The sequence below is a fragment of the Tetranychus urticae genome, chromosome 3 (assembly GCF_039701765.1).
Source record: "Tetranychus urticae isolate SD_2017Ah chromosome 3, NJAU_TeUrti_SD_1.0, whole genome shotgun sequence".
Classification (NCBI taxonomy): Eukaryota; Metazoa; Arthropoda; class Arachnida; order Trombidiformes; family Tetranychidae; genus Tetranychus; species Tetranychus urticae.
This window is the reverse complement of record NC_142960.1, coordinates 4,055,932-4,071,093: the sequence shown is the minus strand read 5'-3', so window position 1 is coordinate 4,071,093 and position 15,162 is coordinate 4,055,932. Positions and strand designations below refer to the sequence as shown.

Here is a 15,162-nt window from a genome sequence, read left to right as displayed (position 1 = left end):
CATCTGTTGATTGTTGTCTTAATGTTGATCAGCCTTAGGCTTGTGACTCTCGGTTGAAACCCGCATCAAGTTAAGATGTTTAACTGAGGTTAAATTGTTTGCTAAATGAGTTAATCAATTGAAGACAATAAATGAAATATGATGAAGAGATGCAAAGAGATGGTTAAGTGATGCGGGAATTAAGTCTTGCACACTTTTGTAAATGAGAAAAGTTGTCCTCTTCTTTTCAAGTTGTCATCAAAAAGGAACTGAATCAAAATGGTTCATTTAACATGATACTCTTTGATGATGATGATGATGACCAGTGGAATAAAATTTAAATTGCTTTCTTTTATTCAAACAAAATCGACAAAAAGGAAGAAAAATATTTCTAAATTGTTCTTACAAAGAGTTGGAAGACGATGAGATGAGATGAAAAGTTGAATTCATTTGCAACATTTTTTTTCTTCTTCTTCTTCTTTTCCTCTTCTCTTAACACTTTGATGGACTTTGCATTTGCCTGAATTCAGTAATGAATATTCATTTAAAATGAATTTTCTCTCTTTTGTTGTTATTCCATTACCTTTTTCCTTTTGCCTTTCATTGTAAAATTCAAGATGATAATTGGGATGAAACTCTTCTTTTTGCTTGACAAGTTAAGGTGTTGAATGAAGATTACAAATGCAATGTAAATGTTTTGTAAACAGCAAAAATATGTATTACATTTATAATGTAATATCGCATGAGAATCATGAGACAACAATGAGATTATTCAATCAAGACAAACGATTTAACATGATAATGTTGAAAATGCGTTTACATTGAAATTGGTAACAATTGCGATTGGACAAACAAACAATCAACAATAAATAAGAAAAGTAAACTCATTTTGCTCTTCATCTCTCAATGAACATATCATATTTGGTTACCTTCATCACATTCAGCTGTCAGACAACTTGAACTCCATTTCAACCAACAGCAAACCAGAAGGAAACAGTTCAAGGTTTAGAGATCTTTTCATCGAATCAAACATTTTTGTTCTACCTTTTGAAGCACTTTTTGAAAATCGAAATTTCTGTCGCAAATTTTTCTCTTTATGGCGCTCGACAAATTTTCGATTTTTGATTTCATTTTTTGGTTCGAATCAATTTTGCATTCCATTATTTTCGAGCAAGATCATTGCGACTTGGAAAGTTGGATGATAAACTTTCGATTTGTAGATTTACCGCAGAAATTGCCGTCGATTGAAACAAAATTTTTCTTTAGTTTCACTGTTAATCTCGAACTTGAAGAACTCGAAATTTTTGCTTTTTGCTTTTCATGTAGTTTTCAATTAAGTGATTGCGATTTTAAAAGTTGAATAAACTTCCGATTTGCAAATTCACTCCATTGAACTTTGAACTCCATTTGACTTTCATTCAATGATCAATCTCGAACTTGAAGAACGCAGAATTTTCAGAAAGTTAAAAGACCTCAAAATGAAGTTCTCAAGGCTCAATTGTCGAAGTCTAAACCAGAACTTTAATCTATTCCAACAAAAAGATTTACTATGAATGAAGAAGTTGTTTGACTCTAATTTACTCTACTTTACAAGTGTTTGGACCTTGATTGGGATTTACCTGAATAACAGTGATTCTCACCTTTTTCTTGTTCAATTTTTTTCTTCTCTTGTTTCAATTCTTATTGTTCCCAATGAAGAGCCTCTTCACCAGGAATCATCTTTATTCTGATAAATGGAAACAAGACAAATGAGATTCACTTGAATGTTCATATAAATAAAAGACAACAAACCTTTCCACCATTCAATGAAATCAATGATTCAATACCAATCAACTTTTACTGTTAACCAGATTCACCAGAGAGCGCTTGAACCTCATCAATTGTATATCTCAATATGTTATATAACGACAAAAGTACCCTGAAAAAAGTGAACATCACTTGAACAGAATCCTTATCAGTCAGTAAAGATGATCAAACAGGTTTGTGGTCACAAAACTGTTGGTCTTCCAGTGAACAGAAAAAAGAAGTTTCAAAGGAAAAGGTTTTTCCTTTTCAATTGAAACAATCAAACTGATTGTTCTTAATGGTTACCAAAATTGTACGAAACTCTAGATTATCACTTTTATCCTCTTGATTATCCTGACAACTTTCTGTTCATCCAGATTCTCCTCTCATTATCATCTTACTCGTTCCCATCAATGATAAGAAGAAGAAAACAATTCATTGTTTATTATTGTCTCTTACCTTGTAAGTTGTTACCTCAAGAGGTTAATGGGTGTCTTATTGTTTTAAACAATTAAATGTAACATCATCTTATTGTAACTCTCATCTTCTCTTCATCATTATCTTCACCTTTATTATTAAAGGTAACATTATCTTCCATCATCCCTTTGTGTTTTTTTATTTATTTTTATTACACTTAAGTAATCACTTTTGATTGCTTCTTTAAGAAAGTTGAACGCAAAGAAAACTAAAACTGGTTTAATCATCATTTTTAGGTTTAGTGTCTGAATTGGGATTATTTTGTATTTTAATTGTGTTAATTGGTCAAACAACTGTAATTGTAACTTCTACTCTTGTAACCAGGTAAGAATTTAACTTTTTGTTATTTGCTTGTCTCGTTGCTGATCAGTTGATTGTTGGCAAGGTCTCAATATTGTTTCATTAAACATTCACTTGTTGATTGTATCTTGTAGTCGATGCTTTTTGAGGTGTTTATGTTGTTTTTTTATTAAAAGTTGATTATTGAGAATCAATAGTTGCGTTAATCAAATATTAGATTTTGAAAGAGGAAGGAACAAAGCGTGAGAGTGAAAGATAATGGGATCAATTTTATTGGAAACTTGAGAAAAGGTAAAAGACCCAAAATCAGGATGAAAAAAAGGATAATCTGATTCGGATGAAGTTTAATGAAACACAAATTAACCAAATCAGGATAAAGTTATGATTGTCATTCACAGACTGGAAGCAAAGATTCAACTCAAATTCATGTCCGTTTCTAGTTTACTCAAAGTTTAGTTGACATCTAATTAGGTTTTACATGAAAGTTGGTGAATAGTTTAATCAGTCGTTTAATGATTAAAGTTGATTTGATTCGGATAAACTTGTGTGAAAGTTTTACCGTTCAAGTCAAACCGGATTGCATCGAGTTGAGGGTTAGCCGAGTAAGACTGAGTTACTCTACGGTAAAGATGTGATAAGTAAACTAAAGACAACCGTAAATGTCTAATACTTCAAGTTGAAGTCTATCAATAGTTTACCTCAAGTTAAGACCTCGAGAGCTGTTAATCGCTGAATTTCATGAAACTTAGCTCATTGTGTAGAATCGAACTGATATTGAAAAAGTGAAACATGATTTTCTGCACTTTGAGCTATGTTTCATGAAATTCAGTGATTAACGAATCGAGAGGTTCCCTTGTTAGTCTAGTCAAAGTAACTTTTGTTTTGTCTCGATTTTTCATCTCTGAACTTTGTGTTTCAACTCAACTGACAAATTGTTTAGATTGAAACATTGTGCATTAATAAAACTGCTAATCACTTTGATTACCAGAATTGATTTGATCCTAATAAATGTTTCTATTTTTAATATCATTTGAAACGGACCTTCAATCATTATTGAAGTTGATATTAAAAAAAGGTTTCTGTAAAAAGGAAACAAAGTGAAAGAGTTACTCGAAAAGCAAACAAAAATAGATTGTATGAGAAAGATTTTCAAGATGATGATGAAGATGAGGAAGAAGATGAAAAAGGTTGAAATGGCGATTTAAATGAGCAAAAGTAAGAAACATAATCTTTCCTCTCATTTGAATCTCTTGTTAATTGCGTTACCAAGGGAATCTCTCGATTCTCTATCAACTAACCTTTTTTCATTCCCTCATTTTCTTCCTCCTCTTCACCCATCCTCCCCCTTTTTATCATCATCATCACCCATTTTTGAACGCCCTCTGTTGTTTCAATGAAAAACATTTGGCTTTCATGAAACTGGTGATGAAGAGAAGAGAGAGAAAGAGAGAGAGAGAGAGAGAGAGACAGAAAACACTCTTGCTTGTAAACCACAATTGTAGCAACAGTAAACTTGATACACTCACACACACATTACACCTTTAATGCCTTTTACCATCTTCATCATTCTTCATCCTTTAACTCCCTTTCCCTTCTTGCCAACCATCTTACTCTCCTTATCATCCTAAGAAGTGAACCCTCCCACCCACAAAGAGTCCCGTTTCTTGAAGCGTGACAACAAACTATTTACGCTTAGTTCAAATAAATTTGTTACTTGCGTTACAATTAAACTTCAAGTCTAACCATTTCAAGCCTGACAAAACAATAAAATGGTGTAAACACATGAAAAATTAGTTTCAACCTGAAAGACGAAAATTTCTTTTCTTTCTTCAAATCTTGATTATTTTCATGAAAATCAACTGTTACCAGTGCGTCAGTTTAACCATTCAACAGATTCCAATAAAAGGTGCAAAATTAAAGTGAAACATCATCTTTACCATTCATTTCTTACAGTCACTTGTTTATAGTGTTTGCTTTCATCTAATAATTAATTGTTTACCAAACAAAAAACAAGGTAAAGACTGGAAACAATTTTTACCTTATTTTTGTCGTTTCTTTATCGTCATCTTGCGCTTCCCCAAAACTAATGATGATGAAGATGAAGTGAGACGATGGATCATGATGATAAAGTAACAATCCAAGAAAAAAGAAAGGTAAAAGTAGACGAAAAGAAACCTCCTCCTACTGAAGCTTAAGCCTGAAAAGAAACAAGTAAACTCTGCTCATCCCTTTTCATCCCTTCTCTTCCTGACATCTTCACTTACCTTTACACATACAGAGGGTAAAGGAGCCAACGAAGTAAAGAAAGCAACGAAAGTTACTCTTTCCACTTCTCTAAGGTGTGTCCTAAGGTGTTAAGATGGGCTGGGTTTACTTCTTAGTTAAATAGTGCGCAAGAAGACATTTACATCAATATCATCATCCATAATCATCTTCTTTTTCTTCCTCATCTTCATCATTTTTTCCCTGTTTTTGTTCACTCTTTCGCCTTTTTCCTAAACAAAAACCTTCTTGTAGCAAAGAAGCACAACAAGAAGAAGAAGAAGAAACAAAGAAATGAGGAAAACAGAGTAACTTTACTTTTCCAGTTTGAGTCAACTCTTACTACACTTGCTCTCTTCATCTTCATCATCTTCATCATCTTCCTTCTTCTTCACTTGTTCATCTTATCCAATACGAAACAAGTTTTCCTACTTCTTACAACAACCTATACCCATTGACTAACCAACAACAAATCCTTTTCTCATTCTGTTCTTATTCCGTTCATCTTATAGGATAAGACTCAAGGAAATACTCTTTACCATGTTCATGGAAAACTTCATATATTATGATTATTATTCAACATCATTAACATGGTAATAACGCAACTTGTTCTATTGACATTTTGTTTAAAGAAACTTCGATAAATCATCGCCAGAGAAAAGGTAAGTTTACTTTTTTCTTCATTTTTTCATGAGATTCTGATTATTGATGAGAAATTAAAGGTTAAATGTTTGAATAAATTTGGAGGAAAAGAAATCTTTTTTTTCCTTCTCCAATGTTGGACAGTTAAAGGAAATGCGCTTTTCATGACAACTTTATTTATTTGCTGAGACAAACTCAATTTCAAGTCCATTAAAAACCTCAGGGAACTCGTGAATGATGGTGATTCCTGGGGTGAAAAATATGGTCTCTTTATTATCAATTTAATATTCAGTTGAACACCTTTTGGCTTTTGTCCTTTAATCGTAAAATGGCCTCGAAATTAACACTTTTCCTTCTCTTGACGCTGTCTTAATCCCAAACTAATGTCAAATATTTACTTTACTTTATCACCTTTTTTACAGCTCAAGGTTAATAGCAAAATCTTATTCTCACCTGATTAACCTTGATATTAATAAATGTAGACATTAAAGGTGTTCAATTATAAATTGGTTTCAACATTTTTCTCTCTTCCATTTTATCATTTTCATTTACAATAAAAGTAAAGAAAGAAAAGAGCAAAATATTAATAATAAATCTTAATAAGTTTCCGAGTAAACATTGATATAAAAAAAGGTGAAAGTAAATAAGATAAGTTGGCAAAAGTGTAATCCTAATCAAGTCTTAGAAACAACGAATTGTTCAATCAACTGATTCTCCATGAACAAAAGGAACAGTTGCAACTGAGATTCTGTAATAATGTAATAACCGGAAATATCATGATAAAGTTAAGTTATTAAGTTATATTAAGTTGTTAACAGTTACAGTAAACAGTGACAACAAGTGCTAATCAATCGCCTTGAGTAAACCAAACAAGTGCAACAATGGCGATAACCCAGATAACCATGAAAAGCTACAATAAGAAGCTCTGAGTTTATCGAAAATTTCATAAAAAAAATCATCAAAAAGGAAATTCCAAAATAGAAATTCGACAGAAAATTCTAAAAAAAGAAATTCGAAAAAATGGAATTTTCGAAGTTCTCTGTTTCGCTCATTTCGTTACGAATTTGTTAGATTTTTTTTATGAATTTTTTTCGATCAACTCCGAGCTTCTTATTGTTTTGAATGAAAAAAGTCTTTATTGTAATATTAAAGGCTGATGACCTGAGAGGCATTTAGACGATTGAACGTTCCAATGTTTCAGTTAAAGTTCATCTGTCTGTGCGAAGTGATAATAAATTATCGTTGGAACGTTATTGTAATTAAGGTTGAACTGTTGGTGCATTTTGTTTCATTTTTCTGGTTGAACTTTTCTCTTGTTTCTTTTTTTTGGCTCTTCTTTTATTGTTGTTGGTGTTTTCATTAGTTTTACAATTAATGATCCATTCGATTGAAGTAATATATTTTATTTTCACTTTTAAACAAAAGACGTTTTTATTATTCTAATGAAATAACAAGTTGTGAAATTGTTCAGCAACAAAGAAAAGGGTTAAAATGTTGAATAAGGATAACATTTTAATAGCGCGTAAAGAGATTTCCCTTTTGCCTGTTTTTTGCTGTGTTACTTCAACTGTTTGCTGCCTTTTGCCATTCACTGAAGAAAGAGGTTCGACTTCACAACCTGAAACCAACAATTTAATGATGATAATAAATGTTGATGAAATTTTTCTTTCATGTAATTAGATTTTCTCCTTATATTAAAATCCCCGAGACGATCATGATCTTATTCAGTTTAAAAGTTAAATGGCAACAAAACTAAAAGTTATAACTTTTCATGTTGACATTGTTATTAGCTTTTATCAGTCCCAGTTTGTAGTTGTCAGGGTAACGAAATTTTATTGCCAATTTTGGCTTACACATTGTTAATGGCTTTTTCTGTAATTTTTGTAACATTGTAATTCCAAACTTTTTCAATTCTTTCTTTCACCAATCTCATGTTTCATGAAATTGAACATATTTTGCTCTTGATTTTCAAAAATTTTCATTAAAATCAAACTCATCTTTGAGCTTCAGAGGTTTTCAGAACCTTTCAAGTCTACATTGGAAACCACAGCGAAATCATTGAGTTTATATCTTCGAGTTTTCAAATGAAGGTCGCAAAAATCGAAACAGATTCGATTGAATAAATTTTCGAGTTTCAGATGTAAGATTTAATGAACGAAGCTCTATCGAAATGCAAGTTACTGAAATTGTGTCATTTTTACTCGCAAGCTTTTTATCGCGCAATTTCGTGAAAATTTATTGACCGCTGTTCGTTTTCTCAGTTTGGAACATGAACAAAAATGGTCAAAATTTGAATTGAATGACATGTCTAAGTCGAAATCCCGATCAACCATTAGAACCATTTCTATAAATCTTTGAATTTTCGAAGTCATTTGAACTCTGATCCCTGATCACGAAATGAAATTTCACTGAACATTGAAATTGCACAAAATGGTTTTTCTTAGTGACTTCCATGTTCATTTTTACAGAATGATCTCGATGATTCAATGTTTTACAATGCAAACTTTTAGTGTTGAACCGTTAAAAGCACTTTCCTTGATGACATAAGAAAAGAAAGCCTTCATGGTTTCGTGATTATCAACAGTTCAATTTAAGCGTCTCTTGAGACAATTTCAAAGTCATTGACAACCTAATCCAAGCAAACCCAACCCAATGTCATTGAATTGAAGCTCATCCAAAGCAACTAATAACTATTCAATGTTAACACAGCAATATAATAAGACTAGAAATAAAACGTAAAATTTGAAAGAGCATAAACGAAAGGTCAACTTTACTGGACAAAACTAAATTAAACAAAATCTAATCGTTTGTTACAAATTTATCAATAATTTTGCAATCTTCCATCTTCAGTTATTCAAGTGAAACATGATAATTCCGGACTGAAAATCTGCTTCATTATTCCAAGTTTTTCCTCTTCTCTCCCAACAACCAATCTATACAATATATAAAGTCAAACTATGAAATTTTTGCGGGAAGATTGTGCCCAAACTAAACGGATTCTAAAGGAAATTTTCACATAGAATGATAGCCCTGATTGAACTTCAATTACGAAAAATAGTCAGAGCTTTCTCGGAATTCAGGTTACTGAGAAATCAGCGTTTAAACAGGGTGGGGGAAAAAATGCAGAATCCGTATCTTTTATTATTGACTTTGGGGGAAAAACTTTTTTTGTATTCAGATTGATGGTTTATTGTTGGGTTAGGAGTATATGTTAAACTGTCTTTCGAGCAAAGAGTAAGTTAAATATCTGGTGCTCCAACTGTACAACTCTCAAAATCAACGAAAATTCTTTAGTTTTTCTCATTGACAATGATTTTTAATCAACAGTTCGAGTCTTTAAATTTGGATTGAATCTATTGTATTCAGTGAAAAGAAATTTACGATCAGCCATGATCGAGGGCTCAGCTTGTTATTTTAATGTTTCAAAGTTATGCAAACTTTTCTTGCTTCTCATCATTTTATTGCCAACATTATCATCATCAGTCTTCATCTTGCTTCTCGTTAAACTAATTGATAATTCAATTCACGATTACCATTTATTTTGACCAGAAACTGAAAATGATAGGAAGTAAGGTAAAAACAAAGCGAGCCAAAAGTAGCCTTATTTAAAGTCACTTGAGTCTCTCAATTTTACCTGCAAATTTCATTAATTATCATGAAGAGAATTGACAATTTCATAATCTTTACCATAACCATGATTATTACCATGTATAAACAGAATGGAAAAAAGATTTGTCCTTTTCTCTAAATACATTTTCTCATGGTTCATCAAATTTAATCTAAGCAGCGGTCATTAAAGGTAACAAAAAGAGAAAGACCAAAGTTGAAAATGTTGAATTCATCTGATTCAGTTTCTTCAAGCTGAATCAGTAGTTGAGTGAAAAGAGTCAAGTCATTGCTTCTCCTTACCCAACATCACCTGTGATTGGCAATTCAATCGTCTCTCTCTCTCTCTCTTCACTCTGTCTATCATTTTTCCACCATCATCATCATTCTCATCATCATAAGATGATGATAAATTTTCTTCCCATTTTCTTGTTTTCCAATTTTTGCCTCTTTCCATTTTACAGCCAATTTAGGTCGACAAATGGAAACGGCGCAATCAAAAAATGCTGCTAATATTATGCTCAATGAAAAACATAAGTTTCAAACAACATTTATTATTATCATTATGATATTCAATTCTGTAGTTTATCTGTTTTCTTCAGCTTCTCATGTTTTTGTTTTCATTGCACCATTACAATGATAAGCTTTCCGTTATTTTTTTTCACCATTATTATTATTAATATTATTATCATTAATATTACAACATTTACCTGTTCAATTGGGTCATTGAATATCTAATAACATTAGATTCAGGTTCTTTGGTTTTCCTCAACAAAAACCTAAATCATCATTATACATGAAAACCTAACAGTACACATTTGTACATGTTAATAGACTTTTAGCAATTAGTGCTAATTTAATACGTTTAATATTAACTTTTATACTTCACCCTTCAATGATTAATTGATTACATTGTAAATAAAATCTGAGCAAAATGAGATTCTGTTTACTTGGTTAGGAACAACTTAATCATTGCGTTTCTCATCATCTTTACAATAATTTTGTCTCTTTTTTTTTGTTCAATTTTCCTCTCACTTTTTGGCTTCTTTTACCATCTTCTTCATCTTTCACTTTCTCCCTGCAAAATGAATCAATCAGATAAATATTGAGGTAAATTTATCCTTGATCAGAAAAGACAAAAAAAGAAATTGATTACAATTACTTTTTTTTCTTCTCACATTATTTGTATTTAGTCTATTGTTTAAATCATTTTACTTCGCATTCTCATCATCATCATGATAATTAATTTATCATCAATTCTTTCGCTCTTCCCTCTCTTACCCAGTGAGGGGACTAAGAAAAAGCTCAAAGGGCATAAGTGGAATTGGTGTTGAACAGTTTCTCGTTTCCATAAATTTCCTATTCAGTTATCTGGTTTTGTTTACAATTTTTACTTTTGTTTCACTTTTCTTGGTTAAAGCTTCTATTTTCAATTTCAGATTGTTCAGCCTGATTAATTGAACGAAGAACAAAGAAAAAGAAACAAAAGAAAGTCAGGGTCACATTATTCATATGTTATCATATCAACGTTTATTGCGTTCCAATGTCTTGTTTCCAGTCTTAATCTTATTCTTGATTCCATTTTAATTTCTCCTCTTTTTTTTTGTTTCTCATGGTTGAAACTCAATTCACTTGAAGTTATTGCTTGGTCAGCAGCACCGGGAACTTGGGCTTGGGGTAACTTTCAGAATACCTTTGAATCATTTTCTTCAAGAAACTTTTCTCTCTCTTTAGTCTACATATGAATTCCTTTTCCTCCTCCTTTGTTCAAAGATTACTTGGTGGCTTTGATTATGTAAGAAGCGAACAGTTTTAATCTGGATTATCATGTTTGATGATAATGAGGATGAGAGGGTGAAAGATGAGAAGGATGAGGAAATGAAAAATGTGTAAATTAGATTGAATGACATGAAAGGAAAGGTAAAAATCTGTTGAATGATAAAGTTATGTTAACATGGAAACTTGAAAGTCAAATGATAATAACCTCATCTTTTCAAACTTATGGTGATTTTGTCCTCATTTGGTGATGATGAGAAGATAAAGAAAAATGATGTTAAATTTTTTTTCAAGATGAGAAACAACTGTTGGTGGAAAAACCCGATGATGAAGAAGAATCACTAGTTTTTTTTCATCACCATTTCTTCTATTTTAATCAAAGTTCATCTTCCATATAAAAAGAACACAATGATTGAATCTCATTTCAATTGAATTTGATCTCAATTCCGTATTAATTGAAACTCAGGAACAGTGAGAAAAAACAATTGAAAATTATGTGAAACCACAATAAAAGCTACTCTTGATGATTTCATTTGACAATCAAGCACCAAATTATGAACACATTTATGGTTAACTAACTGGTTTTTTGAAAAAAGCAATTCGGGTTGAGGCAAGTTATTCATGTGAATTCAGGATATACAACCAAAATTAACCATAATGAAGAGAGACTCGAATCCTTCTCATGACATATAAAATGGAGTTCCTAACAGCCACAGTCAGATCCGTTTCTTGTCCATCTAGCTAGTCCATTTATCCGTCAAAGGTTTTTCAACAGCATTTATCCTCAATGATTATGTATAAAGGCAACCAAAGCTTACTAGGCTTAAGAACAACAATATTCAATTCAAGGTGATCTACATGAAGAAAGTAAATAGTCTGATTAAATAACCTGGTTCAGAATAAGTTGAACTTCATTAGCAATTGGCTAAAAATTTTAGATGAATAAACAGTTAAACAGGAAAACAAAATTAATTAAACATTTGTCTTAAATTTAAGAAAACGGTTAACTAAGAAAATTGAATTTTCTTAACCCTACTTAGCAAACCAATACTAGGGGTCATTAGTGTCGTTGACGCGGTTAGATTGAATTGACAAAAAGCAAAGGCAAATACATCATTAAACTCAATTAGAGTGAATTTTAAGACAGCATTTAATGATTTCCTTGAAGGTAATTTGATTCTTTATCCTAAATTTCACGACTAGTTGAGGGTGGTACTTGAAATGGGAAAACAGTTTGCAGGTGAAACATATTTACATTGAAGAAGGAGCAAAACAATTGTCGAAACAATCGCGACAATCAATTAAATAAAAGACTGAAATCAATCTAAAGTGAAAAGCAGCAAGTCTTTACTAATTAATAAACCAGTTGTTTCCAATCATCTTAATGAACACCAGAAAGCAACACCAAACAATTTAAAAATGAAATAAAAAAGACTGATAAAAGTCACCTAAAAACAAGCGCAAAAAAAGCCAAGACCAAAGTCAAGAAAAGCCAACATTGAAGCGAATAAAATATTGATAATAAAGGTAGAAAAATGTTCTCAGAATCAGCCAAGAAGAACGTAAATATCTTTGGAAACATTTCCTTGCCAGTGAGTCAACTAATTATCAACGGAAGTTAACAGCTTCTTAAAAAAAGTGACCGGTAAAAGGTGGAACCAAAGGTAGACTAGCGAAGGATAAATATTTTGCTAAAGCAAAATAACACCAGCCCCTTTTTGGGGACGGTTTTCAACAATTAGTTAATGTTGAAATCTACAATATTCAATATTATACATTAAATAGATAAGATATTAAGCATTGCTCTCTATTAAAAAAATCAATTTTCAAGATAGCAATTGCTTTATCAAAATTTTAAGTCTTAATTTTGATAAACCAATTGTTTACATGAAAATTGATTTTTTTAATAGAGAGCAATGCTGAGAGTCTATGCCTTATCAGTGAGAAGTGAATAATAATATACACTCAGCACCATTCTGGGGCTGGTGTAAACACTCAGCACCATTCTGGGGCTGGTGTAAAGAAGAGAAAGGAAGAAAAGGAGAAAAGGCAAATTCCCGTTAAACAGGTTAAGAAGATGAGGAATGGCGATAATACCATTGAAGTTGAAGCTTGGCACGCGTCTCATGAGAACGCCTTTCCTTTATAATTATCATTATCAAACACGCAACTTGGAATGATAACTTTCTTAAGGTTTGCCAGTTGACGTTTAACGACATTTGGTTTACACAGTTTATCAAAACTGTCTTAAGATGCTTTTCCCAATTAACTTCAACATTTACATTCATCTGTTTACCTTAACAGTTACATCTTATTGCCTTGAGGTAACAACGTTGAAGTAAATGTTTAAACAATTTAAGAAAACGGTTAATTTGACCTTTTCTGGTCAACATTAGCAATTACAGTTAAGTTGCTTCAATTGATTAACAAAGAAGACAGATTTTTCATTATTAAACCCAAATGATAAAAAAGACATGAAAAAAGATAAAAGAAATCATTTCATCGGCAAAAACGGTTTTTGTCATTTCCCTTCAACTATTAAAAAAAGATATTGTTTAGAGAGACTTTTTTTTCTACCTTTTTTCATCTCTTTTTTGCATCTTTTGTTCATCATTTTTTTCTGAGTCTTTTTTACCTTCGTCTTGAAAAAGTGAAAGTGAAATGTCCAGCTGTTGCAATTGGGAAATGTTAAGACGAAGGAAACGGTTTATGAAAGCGTCTTACAGTCTGCTTTGGCTTTTGAACACCTTGCTTAATGTGCCTCCAACACCCACAACTCTTGGATCGAGGTCAACACTCGACTCGTGCCAAGATAAGATGAACATTTTTCTTGTTCTTTTTTCTCTTCCATTCAAATGTTGGCCTTTGCAAATGTGGTAACAAGAAGAAACAGCTTTCACTAATATACTTGACAATACTGTTAGTGTTGCACGCGCAAATCACGCGACATCTTCTTCGACTTATGAAAGGAAAGGAAGTAAGGTGATCGAATTTAAGTCACCCCTAAGATTTTGTACATTCATTGTTGGGACGAAGATGAAGACGAAGAAAATTGTATTGTTCAATTTACCTTCTTATATTTATATTTATGTATGTAGATATATATATATCATAATCATTATTTTGGGTCTTTCTTTTTCTTCTCTCTCTCTCGAGCTTTTTGTTTGATGTCGCGTAACGCGTGCGATATTTTGTATTGAAAGATGCTATTCGATGGATGTTATTGACCCAATTTAAGTACAATTGACAGTGGCACTGACCTCCACTCTTAACCTATCAGCTTCTTAAAGACAACAATCTTCACCACCTGATGAACTCTCTCCCCAATCATCATCCTCCTTCTTCTTTTAGACCTTGCATTGTACAGCTTTTCGCGACTCGTGCCAAAAACTCCAAGGTAATTTTTCGAGGTAAAAATGTTTTTTCTTTTGTTATTTAGGTTACTAGTTTCAGTCTATTGTCCAAGAAAACAGACCAAAATTACTTTCCTCTTCATCACTAGACACATGTCATAAGTCACATTCGAGGTCACCCAAATTCAAGGATCTTTAGTATAAAAAAATATTCAAATGAAGAGAAATGATAACAAATGATAAATTACAAGAAAATTTGAAAAGAACTAATTTTTAGCCAAATTTTGCCTTGAAAAAAGTTCGACATAAAAGTGAAACTTCAAAAGCTAAATCAAAATGAGACAATTGTTATCAAAACTGCAACAAACAAAGCAATGATCATTTGACTATCAAAGTTCATTTTGAATAAAATTTCAAATTCTAAGCCCATTCACCCATTTAGTGCCCTTTGAAGCTTTAAAAGTTTGATAAACTCAAAATCTTTCACAATTTCGAACTCCATTTTATCGCAAAATTTTCAAATTACTCAATCTCTGGCCTAAAGGCTAAACTCAACCAAATGATGATTTGTTTCAACACTAAACTTGCTCAACTAGACAAACCAAAAATTGATTTACTTGACTAAAACTTGAAAAAGATGAAAAATTGCAAACTTTTATTCGATTGAAGTAAAAGCTTGCCCGAAAAGAAGAAGCTTCAAACGGTTGTTAATACTTTCTTAAGAAGGAGTAAAAGAGGTTAAAGGTAACCAGGTGTAAACACCTCCTTCTTCCTCCCCCAAAAGGTACAAACTGTTGTTGTTGTTTAGTCTTCAAATGAACAGTATTGAATCCCGTTGCCTTTATCCATCATCTTAACCCACTATCCTAAGAAGCAAAAAAAGACAAAATAAATTGTCGAAAACTTTTTTTTCACTGAAAAGCAGAGAAAAAAAACCTTTTTTCTGACGACAATTTCATTTCTTTTTACTTTAAATGATATC

The 15,162-nt window shown here is 31.8% G+C and overlaps 1 protein-coding gene and 1 long non-coding RNA gene across 2 annotated transcripts in view; one reads left to right on the top strand and one right to left on the bottom strand.

Moving 5' to 3' along the window:
• The first annotated feature begins 2,431 nt into the window (after window positions 1–2,431).
• pros (homeobox protein prospero) overlaps window positions 2,432–15,162 on the top strand; it is a 39,786-nt gene continuing 27,055 nt past the window's right edge. The window contains exons 1-2 of the mRNA XM_015939501.3: window positions 2,432–2,565; window positions 5,316–5,465. The gene's annotated coding sequence lies outside the window, so the exon portion shown is untranslated. The remainder of the gene's footprint in view (window positions 2,566–5,315; window positions 5,466–15,162) is intronic.
• LOC107371423 (uncharacterized) lies at window positions 10,559–11,838 on the bottom strand. The gene is made up of 2 exons (XR_001570793.3): window positions 11,407–11,838; window positions 10,559–10,868 (listed from the first exon to the last, which is right to left on the bottom strand). It is a non-coding gene; the product is annotated as an uncharacterized LOC107371423 (long non-coding RNA).